This window comes from Bos grunniens, chromosome X (genome assembly GCF_055505025.1).
Source record: "Bos grunniens cultivar Pamir isolate PY7600 chromosome X, Bosgru_T2T1.0, whole genome shotgun sequence".
Classification (NCBI taxonomy): domain Eukaryota; kingdom Metazoa; phylum Chordata; class Mammalia; order Artiodactyla; family Bovidae; genus Bos; species Bos grunniens.
In genome coordinates, this window is record NC_141194.1 from 41,051,152 (window position 1) to 41,064,928 (window position 13,777).

Consider the following 13,777-nt stretch of genomic DNA (forward strand, 5'->3'; position numbering starts at 1 on the left):
ATATTGGAAATAAAAGCAAAAATAAACAAATGGGACCTAATTAACCTTAAAAGCTTCTGCACATCAAAGGAAACTATTAGCAAGGTGAAAAGACAGCCTTCAGAATGGGAGAAAATAATAGCAAATGAAGCAACCGACAAACAACTAATCTCAAAAATATACAAGCAACTCCTACAGCTCAACTCCAGAAAGATAAACGACCCAATCAAAAAATGGGCCAAAGAACTAAATAGACATTTCTCCAAAAAAGACATACAGATGGCTAACAAACACATGAAAAGATGCTCAACATCACTCATTATCAGAGAAATGCAAATCAAAACCACTATGAGGTACCATTTCACACCAGTCAGAATGGCTGCGATCCAAAAGTCTACAAATAATAAATGCTGGAGAGGGTGTGGAGAAAAGGGAACTCTCTTACACTGTTGGTGGGAATGCAAACTAGTACAGCCACTATGGAGAACAGTGTGGAGATTCCTTAAAAAACTGGAAATAGAACTGCCTTATGATCCAGCAACCCCACTGCTGGGCATACACACTGAGGAAACCAGAAGGGAAAGAGACACGTGTACCCCAATGTTCATCGCAGCACTGTTTATAATAGCCAAGACATGGAAGCAACCTAGATGTCCATCAGCAGATGAATGGATAAGAAAGCTGTGGTACATATACACAATGGAGTATTACTCAGCCATTAAAAAGAATACATTTGAATCAGTTCTAATGAGGTGGATGAAACTGGAGCCTATTATACAGAGTGAAGTAAGCCAGAAGGAAAAACATAAATACAGTATACTAACGCACATATATGGAATTTAGAAAGATGGTAACAATAACCCGGTGTACGAGACAGCAAAAGAGACACTGATGTATAGAACAGTCTTATGGACTCTGTGGGAGAGGGAGAGGGTGGGAAGATTTGGGAGAATGGCAATGAAACATGTAAAATATCATGTAGGAAACGAGTTGCCAGTCCAGGTTCGATGCATGATGCTGGATGCTTGGGGCTGGTGCACTGGGACGGCCCAGAGGGATGGTATGGGGAGGGAGGAGGGAGGAGGGTTCGGGATGGGGAACACATGTATACCTGTGGCGGATTCATTTTGATATTTGGCAAAACTAATACAATTATGTAAAGTTTAAAAATAAAATAAAATTGGAAGAATAAAAAAAAACAAAAAAATAAATTCCATAAAAAAAAAACAAAAAAACAAAAGCACAGGAATAATGGAAAAAACTGATATATTCCACAACATTAAAATTTAAAACTTATATGCATCAAAGCTACCATAAATAAGAAAAACACATCATGTTAAGAGAATATATTTGCAATTCATGTAGCTGATAATATGTACAAATGAAATAAAAACAAAACAAAAACAATAAAAGTAGAGAAAAGTATGAGCAGACAATTCAGAGAGGAGGAAACCCAAATGTTCAATGAGCCTATGAAAAGATGCTCAAACTCACTACTAATTAGAGAAATGAAGTTTCAAGGAGGAATGAGATTCTTTTACAAACATTGCATTTATTGAAATTGAAAGACCTGAGATTTATACTACTTGATTTAAACCGCCTGAGATTTATACTACCAATATTTGGTAGTAAAAATTGGTATAACCACTTTGGAGAGCAAATTGGCACTGTCTAGTAAAATTGGAGAAGGAAATGGCAACCCACTCCGGTGTTCTTGCCTGGAGAATCCCAGGGACAGGGGAGCCTGGTGGGCTGCCGTCTCGGGTCGCACAGAGTCGGACATAACTGAAGTGACTTAGCAGCAGCAGCAGCAGCAGTAAAATTGAAAGTGCATATACCTTTAACCCAGAAATTACCCGTGGATACTTGTACATTGCAGCTTTGGGTCATCAGCAAAGGAATGAATGTTGTGTAGTATATTCATGCAGGGTAATGCCTGCAGCAGTTGAAACAAATGAATTAGTGGTATCTATGTCAACCTTTATGAATCTTTAAAATAAGGAAAAAGGCACATTTCAGAATAGTAGATACAGTATGATATCATTTATATGAAATTTTAAAACATGAAAGTCAACACTATGTGTTGTTTAGTGATACCAACATTGGTAACTAAAGTATGAAGATCTCATGAGAATACTAATCAAACTCTAGAGGGTGATTCCTCTGGTGGAGGCGGTGGAGAGAAGGAAATTTAAGCGGGGGAGATGACATATAGGGTGTAAACTCTGTTCACTATGTTTTAATTAGGCTGGCTCATGAGTACATGGATATTCATTATATTAATTTGTTGACTTTTTATATTTCTTAAATCTTCTTTCATAATTCCAAAAGAGAAAGGTAAGAGACAATTGAGTTACTACAAGGAGGGCACTGTTCTAATAATTTGAGTCTTCTCAAATTTAAAATAAGATGAAGTTGCAACTAAAATTATAGTAAGATAGGATTTAGCCACAAGGGAGAATGAGTAAAGAAGGAACATGGGAAGTCTGTGGGCCTGGGGCTCAGTTTTGATTTTGTCATCAGTTAACTTTGGGACCATGGACAAAGCCTTTAACTTGTCCAGACCTTTGCAAAGTTGGGTTGGACCATGGTCTTGATCAAATGCTTTATGTTTGCAAAATTAACGAAAACATGGCCATATGAACTTAATGGATTAGAGGGCTGCACTAGAGCAGGTAAGTGAAAGCTAAATCTTTGTTGGTTGAAGTTCCAGAATACTATGTTTCTTTGAAGTTAAGGCTGCAGAGTAAGGAAGACTAGAAGTCAGATAAATTTGAGGCTATTTAGCAGAGATGTGGTTGGACCTAGAGAATGTCATACAAAATTAAGTAAGTTAGACAAAGAAAAACAAATATATATATCAATAACCTCAGATATGCAGATGACACCACCCTTATGGCAGAAAGTGAAGAGAAACTAAAAAGCCTCCTGATGAAAGTGGAAGAGGAGAGTGAAAAAGTTGGCTTAAAGCTCAACATTCAGAAAACGAAGATCATGGCATCTGGTCCCATCACTTCATGGGAAATAGATGGGGAAACAGTGGAAACAGTGTCAGACTTTATTTTTTGGGGCTCCAAAATCACTGCAGATGGTGACTGCAGCCATGAAATTAAAAGACGCTTACTCCTTGGAAGGAAAGTTATGACCAACCTAGATAGCATATTAAAAAGCAGAGACGTTACTTTGCCAACAAAGATCCATCTAGTCAAGGTTATGGTTTTTCCAGTGGTCATGTATGGATGTGAGAGTTGGATTGTGAAGAAAGCTGAGCACCAAAGAATTGATGCTTTTTAGCTGTGGTGTTGAAGAAGACTCTTGAGAGTCTCTTGGACAGCAAGGAGATCTTGCCAGTCCATCCTAAAGGAAATCAGTCCTGAATATTCATTGGAGGGACTGATGTTGAAGCTGAAACTCCAGTACCACCTGATGTGAAGAACTGACTCATTTGAAAAAACCCTGATGCTGGGAATGATTGAAGTCAGGAGAAGAAGGGGACGACAGAGGATAAGATGGTTGAATGGCATCACTGACTTGATGGGCCTGAGTTTGAGTAAACTCTGGGAATTGGTGATAGACAGGGGTCCTGGCGTGCTGCAGTCTATGGGGTCGCAAAGAGTCAGACACGACTGAGTGGCTGAACTGACTGATATATGTGAAATCTAGAAAAATGATATAGATGAACTTATTTGCAAAGCAGAAATAAAGACACAGGCATAGAGGACAAATGTGTGGATACCAAAGGGTTAAGAGGAGGTGGGATGAATTGGGAGATAGGGATTGACATATATATAGTACTGTGTATAATACAAATAACTAATGAGAACTCATTGTGTAGCACATGGCTCTCTACTCAATGCTCTGTGGTGACCTAAATGGGAAGGAAATCCAAGAAGAGGAAATATATGTATATGTGTGGCCAATTCATTTTGTTGTACAGAAGAACCTAACACAACATTGTAAAGCAACTATACTCCAATAAAAACAGAAAAAGAAAGTCCTCATACCCCTGAACCTAACAATTCCTCTGGAAATGTATACAGAAATATGTACTGCAGCTTTGAAAGAAATAAAGAAGAAACAGGAATATGGCAAAGAATAATCTTCTAGTACAGACTTGAGATGATCAAAACTGGACAAGAAAAATTGAGAAAGATTTTATGTGTGGTATTTCTCATCTTGCCAATCGTGTTACATCTCAAATAACATTTGTACTGACACTTGGAGAACTGTGTAAAACAAGATGCTGGAGAATACGCATTAACTGCAAACTCTTTTGAAGGGTGGGACTGGCAGGCTGGCCGGCTGGCAGGCTAACTCCTAAAGATCCTCAAAGTATGGCATTCATCATAACAGACCAGAGACTGCCTCTCAGTCGGTAGAAAACTCTTCTAATCATCAAATGTATAAAATAGAAATGGAGAATTCAGATTTTATTGATGTTTACCCCAAATTGGAAGTTCTCTCCTTGAAAGAGATTTTCTCTAAATTTAACAGATAATATTAAAAATAAATAAAATAAATGACATTTTTATTAAGTTATAAACTAAAACTTTTCCAAACTGTTAGTGATAAAAAATTTTCAAACACTCATTTTTAGGAAACAACTATCTATTGTCTCTATTGAAATGATATTAAAAAATCATTAACACATGAAAAGGCAGTTAAGACATATGTATCAAAAATGTGGGGAAAGTACTATAGAAGTGGGTCAGGTTTTCAATTAGTAAAAACATTGTGTTACTTTTTCTGGATTATGTTTTAATTATGGCATTTCTCAGCTTTTTAAAATGTGTACTGTATTGTGATTTTTTTCATTCTAAATAAGTATTTACCTTTACATGTAGACTTGCATTCTTAATTTTTTATTCTCTTCTAAAATATGGTGTTTCAAACTTCATAAACTTCAGATTCCACAAAACCCCTTTCTTTCTGGAGCTCAAGCGATTGTAAAATTCCAAATGTCAATATGCCATGTACATTGCAGATCCTAACTGGGTCAGGAATTACCTGTGACCAACCCTGATGTCAGATTTATTAGAATGAAAACTATTGGAAAATGGGAAAAATTTCATACAGAGTTGGAGTATTTGCAAACCACATAACCTGGTTAAGAAGCTGTGTTGGTAGAGCTGGTTAGAAATAATACTTATAAAAAATGAGAATCATATCTAATTTTTGTTGAGCACATACTGTGTGCCAAGCTCACAGTATGCCCTTTATATCTGTTTTCAGTGATTCTTCGCATAAACTTTTATTACAGTAGCTGTCATATAAATAAGGGCAAATGCCCAGACAACATACTGGCTAAGACCTGCCAGATCAGTGATCACTGGGGAACTCATGGATTAATAGCAGGAGTGCAGGTCCTCTCCTCCTTATTTATTCTAGGGAAGTACATGGTGGCCTAGCAGAGCCAGACATTCAATTCCAGAAGAGGTGCCCCGACTGTTGGCTGTGGGGATTTTTAAAACATTTATTGGAGTATAGTTGATTTATAATACTGTGTTAGTTTGAAGTGTACAGCAAAATGAACTAGTTATACATATACATATATCCACTCTTTTTTAGATTCTTTCCCCATATAGGTCATTACAGAGTGCTGAATAGAGTTCCCCATGCTATATAGTAGGCCTTAATTAGTTATCCATTTTATATATAGCAGTGTTTATATGTCAACCCCAATCTCCCAATGTATCCCTTCCTCCTTCACCCCTGATAACCATAAGATTGTTTTCTACATCTTTGACTCTGCTTCTGTATATACGTAAGTTCTTTTGTACCCTTTTTTTCAGTTCAGTTGCTCAGTCACTTCTGACCCTTTGTGACCCCATGGGCTGTAGCATGCCAGGCTTCCCTGTCCGTCACCAACTCCCAGAGCTTGTGCAAACTCAGATTCCACATATAAGCAATATCATGATATTTGTCTTTCTGTCTGACTTACTTTGGCTGTGGGGATTTTAGGTTGCATGATCAACCTTTTGAGAAGGCTTTGTAATGTGTTAACTTGTCTAGGCTAAATTACATTTCCCAGAGAATTCCTTTCTTCTGTTTTTCTGGTTAGAGTGGGCCACAGAGGGATTCCCAGAGAGATTTGGAAGACTAAGAAGGAAGCAGCTGCTGTTTTGTTGCAAACACCCATTGCTGATCTGCTTCCTTACCTCACTGCAGTGAAACAGAGATGGGGCTACATGTGTTTTTAACCCTTTGATGAAGGGCCCTGCTTTTCCCAGGATACCTCGATTTCAGAGGCATCAAGAGTGGATAAGAATTTTCATCCATTTTTGTCAGTTTCCAGCTTGTGCTCATGGGCTTCCAGCCTGCTTATGTTCTTTCCTTCCTGACTGTTTGCCCTCTGCTTAGCCAGTTCCCGCAACAGTAAAAACAACAAATCCTCTCTAATAAATTCATCTCTCTCTCTCTCTCTCTCTTTATCTATCACCTATTTATCCCCTATTGGTTTTGTGTATCTGGTTGACTTACAACTGATACAATTACAGAAGCACTGGCCTCTTCCCTGGTGTAAGGGCTCTGGGTTCAACATCTACGGTTGTAGGTACATGGCATTGCAAAGTAGTATAAAGATCACCACTTCACTATTCATTTTGGAGAAGAACTTATACTTTACCTGGCATGATTGTGGAGCTAGAGCCCAGGCCTGCAATTGAGCAGGGTTGATTATGCTTATTACTGGGCCATAGCTGGTTTCCATGGAACACTGCTAGAGGCTAAGAGGCCAGTTTGCAAGGAATTAGTCTTGGACAAGAGGAGAAGATTGTATTATCCAACAGTGGCTGAAATAATATATATCGCATCACACAGACTCTTCTAAGAATTTGATATTGCTATTTCTCCATTGAGAGAGGTCTGTGTTCCCTCCCCTGGAACTTGAGAAAACCTTTATAATCTCCTTCACTAAAAGAATGCAGCAAAAGTGTGAACTTCAAAGCTAGATTATAAAAGGCAATAAGGATTCCATTTAGTTCTCTCTCATTCTTGAGGCACTCTTTCATAGAACACAGCCACCATTGTACAAGGAAGCCTAAACTAGCTCTGCTAGTTCCATATGGGAGACCATACGGAAAGGCCCATGTGGAGAGGAGCTTAAGACTCCAGCTGATATCCAGGATTAACCACTAGATATGTGACTGAATGGGGCTTCCCAGGTGGTGCTAGTGGTAAAGAATGCACCTGACAATGCAGGACACCCAAGAGATGCGGATTTGATCCCTGGGTGGGGAAGATCCCCTGGAAAAGGGCATGGAAACCCACTCCAGTATTCTTACCTGGAGAACCCTATGGACAGAGGAGTCTGTCCATGGGACAGCCTACGGTCCATGGGGTCACAAAGAGTCAGACACGACTGAAATGACTTTACACACACATACACATGCACACATATGTGACTGAATGAGGCTTTAGAAGTATCCAGCCCCCAACTTTTGAGACTTCCATCTGAAGCCTCAGATGTGGAACACAGTGGAACAGAGATGAGCTATCCTCATGCAACCCTCCCCAAATTAAAGATTTGTGAGCAGAATAAATATTGTTTTTCACCACTAAGTTTTAGAGTAACCTGTTATTTGGTATTAGAAAGTGGAAAGACAAGTTAGCTTTGTGTCATAGTTACCAGTTGCTGTATAACAACTTACTCCAAAATGTAGTGATTTAAAAGTATAAATATTCATTATTTAATGCAGTTTTTGAAGGTCAAGTATTCAGGAGTTGGTTAACTTATTAGTTTTGGTTCAGAGTTTCCCATGAGGCTGTAGTCAAAATGTTGGTCAGGGCTATGGTCATTTAAAGGTTTTCTTAGGTCATTTAAAGGCTGAAGAATCATCTTCTAAGGTGGCTCCCTCATGTGGTTCTTGGTAGGAAGCCTTGATTCCTTGTTGGATGTTGGCAATAGGCCTCAGTTCCTCGCACATAGACCTCTCACAGAGCTGTCCGACTGTCCTCATGATGTGGTAGTTGGTTTCCCCTGGAGTAGGTGATCCAAGAGAGAAAGCAGGAATGAAGTGAAAATGCCTTTTATGATCATCCCCACCACATTCTGTTTGTTAGAGTCACTCAGTACAGGCCACAGTCAAGAGGAGGACAGTTAGACTCCATCCTTTGAAGTGGGGCAGTATCAAGGAATTTGTGAATACATGATAAAATCACTATACCCTGACCTGAAAGGCAGCCTCTATGCCTCTGTCTACATTTCATTTTCTTTCCACAAAAGTAGGCTGTGAAGCTAGTTATGTCCTCTCGCTCGGAAACACTGGAAAATACTAGCTTGGAAGGTCTGGGAGACTATCCAGGGGGGCAGATGATGTTCACCTGTTGCAGTTGGAGGAAGGCCATTAGTAGGAAGGATCCAGGAGGCATGTATTGTCTAATCTAGAAAATATAACAAGACTGGCACCTGCAGCTGCTTTGCGGAGTTTGAGAAAATACTAACCAGAATTTGCAGTTTCTTAAGTCTCTTCCAATGACTGGGGAACCTATGTCATCCTGAAGGAAAAAAGAGCTCTTCTGCACTGTTGCTCAGCCGTTGATCCTATGGTCCCTTGGTAAGAATTTTGGGCATTTGAACTCAGTGGAATTTGAAAGGGAATGGGAGATACCAGTCACAAAGTAGTCTGAGGAGAAATTGGAATGGTGTCCATTTTCAATGTCCCAATGTCCCCATACATCTTGTATCAAATAGAAGAACCATTAACAGAATAGATTAAAAGAACACTTCTTTGCATGTATGGCCACTTGGATGACAGTTCTCCTGGAGTGCAAGATGGCTAATGGGCACTGTTCCCTGAGTCTCCTGTAATTTCTGGTGTTCCATTACTACTAGTTGAGGCGCTTCTTCTGGAAGTGTTTATTCCATCTGGCTTATTACCGTATTTCACTGGAAACCCAGAAGTTAACCAAACACCGCCACATTAAAAAAATTATTATTGCTTTTTTAATTGTTGGGGTGAAATTCACAGAACATAAAATTAACATTTTCAAGTGTAAAATTACACTTGACATTTAGTACATTCACAAGGTTGTACAGCTACCACCTCTGTCAAATTCCAAGACATTTTCATCATTCAAAGATGAAACCTTACCCGTTAATCAGTCATTTTCCATCTTCCCTCCCTGTAGACCCTGGCAACCACCATTTTTCTTTCTTTCTCTATGAATTTACATTTTCTAGATTTTTTCAAAGAAATGGAATCATACGATATGGGACATTTTGGGTCTGGTTTCTTCTGCTTAGCATAATATTTTCAAAGTGCATCCATGTTATAGCATGCATCAGTACTACATTCCTTTTTGTGGCTGAATAATATTCCATTGTTTGAGTAGACATCATTTTGTTTATTCATCTGTTGATTGTTACCACCTTTTGGCTATAGTGAATAGTGCTGCTGGGAATATTGGTGTACAAATATTTCCTTGAGTACTTGTCTTCGACTCTTTTGAGTATACACCTAGCATAGGAATTGCTATTATTCTATGTTTAACTTTTGAGAAACCACCAAAATATTTTTCAGTGGATGAACCACTTTATATTCCCATCACCAACGAACGAGCGTTCCAATTTCTCCACATCCTTGCCAACAGTTATTTTCATTTTTAAAGTAGTAGCCAACCTAGTGGGTGTGAAATGATATCTCATTGTGATTTTGCTTTACATTTCCCTCATAATTAGTGATGTTGAGCATCTTTTCATGTCCTATTGACCATTTGTATATCTTCTTTGGAGAAATGTCTACTTAAATCCTTTGCTCATTTTTTTCTCAGCTTTATTGAGGTATGCCTACATGCTAAGTCACTTCAGTCATGTCTGACTCTTTGCAACCCTATGGACCATAGCCTGCCAGGTTTCTCTGTCCAGTGGGATTTCTCAGGCAAAAATACTGGAATAGGCTGCCATGTCCTTCTCCAGGGGATCTTCCTGACCCAGGGATAGAACCTGCATCTCCTGCACTGGCAGGCAGGTTCTTTACCACTAGTGCCACCTGAGAAGCCTGTCAATTATTAGGTATAATTGGTGAAAAAAATTTTTAAGATATTTCAAGTGTGCAATGTGATGATTTTATATACATACACACCGTGGAAGGACTTCTCTGAGCAAGTTAATTAACATATTCATCACATCATATATTTATCTTTTAGGGGGTTGAGAACATTTAAGTTCTACACTTTTAGCAAATTTCAGTTATTATAGTCACCATATTATACATCAGATCCTCAGATTTTATTCATATTTTCTTTCTACAAATACATTTTATTAAAAGAGACATTTTATTAACTAGTGAATACATACACACACACACACATACAGACAGTTGATTCTCATTTTTCACAGTAGTTATATTCTTTAAAGTCACCACATACACTGAATTGGTAAATACGGAACCATTTTCCCTAGGGGAAGTACAGAGTTAGGTTCCTATGAGCCTCTGATCACATTTTCATTAACCAATCAATGCAACATTGTTTTATGTGTGATTATGCTTAAAGACATGCTTTATTTAATATACATTGTTGATTCATCAACATTGAACTAACAGCCAACAGTACTATAACTCAGGCCTGAATGAAGTTTATTGAATATTGTATTTTCTCCATAAGGGACGTTATGACTTGTTCTTAGAAGCAATAGACAGCACTTTGCTTGGAGATCATTTTAAAGAAGAAAATCACCAACAAAAAGCACAAAAATTAAAAAGAATGTAACACTAAATAGTCTGTGAAAAAAACACTTGTTTATCGTGTGAAACCTAAAACTAGAAGACAGAGTAAGTATTGCCTTGTTTGACCTCAGGTGGAAACATGCATTTTAGGCAACTCAATTTTTTTTGGTCACTTTGTGTATGTCCATGAATGACTGTGAAAATACTTTTTAAAATTGAAGTATAATTGACTTACAATATTATTTTAGTTTCAGGAGACATTATTCACTTTATAACTGAAAGTTTGTACCCTTTTATCAACCTCTCCCTATCTCTCCTACTCCCATCCCCTGTAACCACTTTTCTCCTCTCTGTTTCTAAGAATTCAACTTTTTTTCCCCCAGTATTCCACATGTAAGTGATACCACATAGTATTTATTTTTCTCTGTCTGGCTTACTTCACTTTACATTGTGCCCTCCAGATTCATCCATATTGTCACAAATGACAAGATTTCCTTCTTTTTAAAGGCTGAATAATATTCCATTATTTGTATCTTTATATCTATAGCCATATATCACATTTTCTTGATCCATTCATTTGCCTACAAACACTTAGGTTGTTTCCATACCTTGACTATTGTGAATAACGCTGCAATGAGTATAAGAATGCAGATATCTCTTTAAGATAGTGATTTCATTTCCTCTGGACATATACCCAGATGTGTAACTACTAGATTGTATGATAGTTATATTTTAATTTCTCCGTACTTTGGCCACCTCATGCGAAGAGTTGACTCAATGGAAAAGACTCTGATGCTGGGAGCGATTGGGGGCAAGAGGAGAAGGGGACGACATGAGTCTGGGTGAACTCCAGGAGTTGGTGATGGACAGGGAGGCCTGGCGTGCTGCAATTCATGGGGTCGCAAAGAGTCGGACACAACTGAGCGACTGAACTGATCTGAAGGAATCTCCATACTATTTTCTGTAGCGGCTGTACCAGTTTACATTCTTACCAACAGTTTACAAGGGTTGTTTTCTCCACATCCTTGCCAGCATTTGTCATTTGTTATCTTTTTGATAATAGCTGTTCTAGTAGGTGTGAGGTGATATCTCATTGTGGTTTTGATTTCCATTTATTAAAAAATAACTAGTGATGTCAAGCACCTTTTCAAGTACCAAGTACCTGTTGGTCATTTGTAGGTCTTTCTTTTGGAAAAAATATTTATTTAGGTCTTTTACCCATTTGAAAATTGGATTATTTCTTTTTTCACTATCAAGGTATATAAATTCCTTAGATATTTTGGATATCAACTCCTATATGTAGCTTGCAAATGTTTTCTCTCTTTCCTTAGGTTGCCTTTTCATTTTATTGGTGGTTTCCTTTGCCTTGCAGAAGCTTTTTAGTCTGATGTAGTCCCATTTGTTTATTTTCACTCTTGTTGTCTTTGTTTTTGGTGTGAAGTCCAAAAAAAGCATTGCCGAGATCAGTGTTGAGATTACACGCTATGAAATTGTACAGATAACCCTTATACTTGTACTAAAAGTTCCATTTTCATTTAGCATTTATTTCATTCTATGTAATTTTATTTTTAAAAATTTATTTACTTTAATTGGAGGCTAATTACTTTATAATATTGTAGTGGTTTTTGCCATACATTGACATGAATCAGTTATGGGTGTACATGTGTTCCCCATCCTGAATCCCCCTCCCACCTCCCTCCCCATCCCATCCCTCAGGGGCATCCCAGTGCACCAGCCCTGAGCACCCTGTCTCATGCATCAAACTTGGACTGGTGATCCATTTCACGTATGGTAATATACACGTTTCAATGTTATTTTCTCAAATCATCCCACCCTTGCCTTCTCCCACAGAGCCCAAAAGTATGTTCTTTGCATCTATATCTCTTTTGCTGTCTCACAGATAGGGTCATTGTTACCATCTTTCTAAATTCCATATATATGTGTTAGTATACTGTATTGGTGTTTTTCTTTCTGACTTACTTCACTCTATAATAGGCTCCAGTTTCATCTACCTCATTAGAACTGATTCAAATGTATTCTTTTTAATAGCTGAGTAATATTCCATTGTGTATATGTACCACGACTTTCTTATCCATTGCTTTGCTGATGGATATCTACGTTGCTTCCATGCCCTGGGTATTATAAACAGTGCTGCAATGAACATTGGGGTACACGTGTTTCTTTCAATTCTGGTTTCCTCTTTATGTATGTCCACCAGTGGGATTGCTGGGTCATATGGCAGTTCTATTTCCAGTGTTTTAAGGAATCTCTACACTGTTCTCCATAGCGGCTGTACTAGTTTGCATTCTCACCAACAGTGTAAGAGGGTTTCCTTTTCTCCACACCCTCTCTTTTGGATAGCAGCCATTCTGACTGGCATGAGATGGTACCTCATTGTGGTTTTGATTTGCATTTCTCTGATAATGAGTGATGTTGAGCATCTTTTCATGCATTTGTTAGCCATCTGTATGTCTTCTTTGGAGAAATGTCTGTTTAGTTCTTTGGCCTGCTTTTTTATTGGGTCATTTATTTTTCTGGAGTTGAGCTGAAGGAGTTGCTTATATATTTTGGAGATTAATTCTTTGTCAGTTGCTTCGTTTGCTATTATTTTCTCCCATACTGAAGGCTGTCTTTTCACCTTGATTATAGTTTCTTTCTGTGTGCAAAAGGTTTTAAGTTTAATTACATCTCATTTATTTTTGCTTTTATTTCCATTACTCTGGGAGGTGGGTCATAGAGGATCCTGCTGTGATTTATGTCAGAGAGTGTTTTGCCTATGTTTTCCTCTAGGAGTTTTATTGTTTCTGGTCTTACATTTAGATCTTTAATCTACTTTGAGTTTATTTTTATGTATGGTGTTAGAATGTGTTCTAGTTTCATTCTTTTACAAGTGGTTGACCAGTTTTCCCAGCACCACTTGTTAAAGAGATTTTCTTTTCTCCATTGTATATTCTTGCCTCCTTTGTCAAAGATAAGGTGTCCATAGGTGCGTGGATTTATCTCTGGGCTTTCTATTTTGTTCCATTGATCTATATTTCTGTGTTTGTGCCAGTACCATACTGTCTTGATGACTGTAGCTTTGTAGTAGAGCCTGAAGTTGGGCAGGATGATTCCTCCAGTTCCATTCTTCT